Genomic DNA, 2592 nt, shown 5'->3' with positions numbered 1-2592 from the left:
ATTCAGAAGTGTAAGAGTGAATTGGTTTTTTTTTTAATTTTTTAATGTTTATATATTTTTGAACGAGAGAGACACAGAACATGAGTGAGGGGCAGAGAGAGAGGGAGACACAGAATCCAAAGCAGGCTCTAAGCTCTGAGCTGACAGCACAGAGCCTGACACGGGGCTCCAACTCACTAACAGCGAGATCATGACCTGAGCCGAAATCTGATGCTCAACTGACTGAGCCATCCAGGTAACCCTGTTTTATTTTTTTAAGTCTGTTTATTTTTTTGAGAGAGAGAGAGCAAATGCACGCAAAGGGGAGGAGCAGAGAGAGAGGGAGAGAGAGAACTCCAAGCAAGCTCCACACCATCAGCACAGAGCCCAGCATAGGGCTTGAACTCACGAGCCGTGAAATCATGACCTGTGCCAAAGTCAGACGCTTAACCAACTGAGCCAGCCAGGCGCCCAAGAGTAAACTGTAGTAAAATAATTAGGAACTGGTGAGTTGTGTTCGTTACCTTCATTTTAAATACAACTAATTTAATTGTATGCATTACATATTATTATTGTATTACATAACTTCATTTTTAATAATGATCGTATTTTAACAGCTAGGCCCAAATATTCCTGACAATCAGCTCTCATGAGGCAGTACACGCAAGCTCTCGCACGTTGCTAGAAAAAGAGAATTTTCACAACTGTGGACCGCAGTTAGAGGATGCTTCCAGACACACTTGCACAACACATGTGGGTTCCACCCCACTTATTCACACCCATGTCCTATCAAGTCTCTGTTCACAGGTTGCCTTAAAAGAAAAAAAAAAAAAACTCACACAGCCCATCCTGTAAACTTTCACTAAACTTTCTCGAGAACATTTCTTTGGTGTCTTGTGTTGGCTTATTCTGGTTGAGAGTTTTTCAGTTTCCAGCTGGAACGTTTCATGTGACTTGTTACACCCATGAGTTCATTCTTGCAGAGAAAGAACCCCAAATGCCATCTGAGCCCTGTTTCAACTCTTCATTCACAAATCTGTAATGCTCCTTGCTCAATAATCCTAAGGCTTTGACTTGATTTTCATCCCATATTTCCTCTTTTTTCTCAATGTTAGCAAAAGGAAAATTGATGGGCAACATCGTCCAACCAGTAAAGAGAGGCAGCGAAAGGAGTTTAAACGCTATAACCCAAAGAATCAGCACCTGTAACAGAACGGACCAGTCATTTCCCTGGAAGGATCCAGGATTTTGACATTTCCAAAAATTCTTACTAGGATTTTCCTGGTGTTGCTGATTCATGGGACTGAGTCAGGCTGTTGTAGGGAGCCCTCCCTAAGGAAAGGAAAAAAAAAAAGACCTCAAGGCAACCTGGTTATACGCATATGTGACAACATCCATCACGACCCTGTAACATGAGACCACTTAATCAGACTACATATTTGTGTGTTACCGTATGTGGAGACAAAGAAGTAAAAAATATATTTACAAAACTAGGCCACCTGGCTGTTGGGGGCTCAGTTCTTAGGGTAGGAACCCAACCGAGCGGTGCTGGCTCAAATAAAGTTGCTTCCTGGAAAGAAAGGCCTCCGTGTCCCGACTCCCTGTGTCAGAATCCTGCCACCAGGCCACCTGGTTCCTGGCTCCAGATCCCTCGTTGACTAGCCTCCCCACCCCGATCTGAACCACTCAGCCTCTCTGAGCCTAGGTTTACAGCCTGTAAAATACGGAGTTGGTAGATGATGTCTAAGATCCCTCTCACTTTTTTTTTTAATTATTGAAAATTGAAAAAATAATCAAAAATAGGACAAAAGGGTGGGGGGGGGGGGATCCAGGAAAGGACCTGTTGCTCAGTGCGGCAGTCTTCCTGGTCCGCCTTGTCTGGTGGGTTGCCGCATTTTTTATTTAGTTCTCTGAGAACGCACTTCCTTACCATGTAGCAGCTCACAAAATGTGGCTTCCATAAAAATGATTTGCATGACCCATTTCGGGGCCGCTGAGCTGTGAGGGTCCCAATGCCCGCTTTTCTTCACTGTGCAGGTTTCTGTTTGTGTGACCGTCCTCCCCGAGGTGGGCCTGTGACACTGTCGTCTGAGGCTGTCCGGCCAGCTCCACGGCCCCCCTTCGCTCAGCAGCGGCCGGCCACACAGTCCCCAGCCTCCGCAGCACAGAAGCAGGAGGGTCCCATGGTGCCTTAGAAAGGGACAAATAACAGGTCCCGCAGGATGCTTAAGACTACGGTTCTCTAAAGACTAATCGCCCGGCAGTGAGCGCCCCTCACCCTTCACTTTTCAACGGAGAGGGCTGCAAGTTGCGTCCTAGGTGTGATTTAGACGCCTCCGGCCTTCCAGTTTCCAGTTACAAAAGTCCCAGGTCCGCTGATGCGGTTTATTGTGGCAACAGTTCCCGGCAACTGCCCAGACGCCGAGCGCCTCCAGCCCAGGCTTTCAGTGCGGCAGGTGGGAGAGGCGGAGAGTGCTGGGGCGCAGGGCGCAGGGGCACGGTGCAGGACGCGGGGCGCAGGGGAGGGGGCGGAGGGGTGAGGTTCAGGGGCGCGGCAGGGAGCGACCCCCGGGGGCGCACTGGAGGTTCAGCCGGAGGTGGAGCGCGCGCGGC

The sequence above is a fragment of the Prionailurus viverrinus genome, chromosome B2, assembly GCF_022837055.1.
Source record: "Prionailurus viverrinus isolate Anna chromosome B2, UM_Priviv_1.0, whole genome shotgun sequence".
Lineage (NCBI taxonomy): Eukaryota > Metazoa > Chordata > Mammalia > Carnivora > Felidae > Prionailurus > Prionailurus viverrinus.
The sequence above is the reverse complement of the archived record's forward strand: the minus strand, read 5'-3'. Positions refer to the sequence as shown.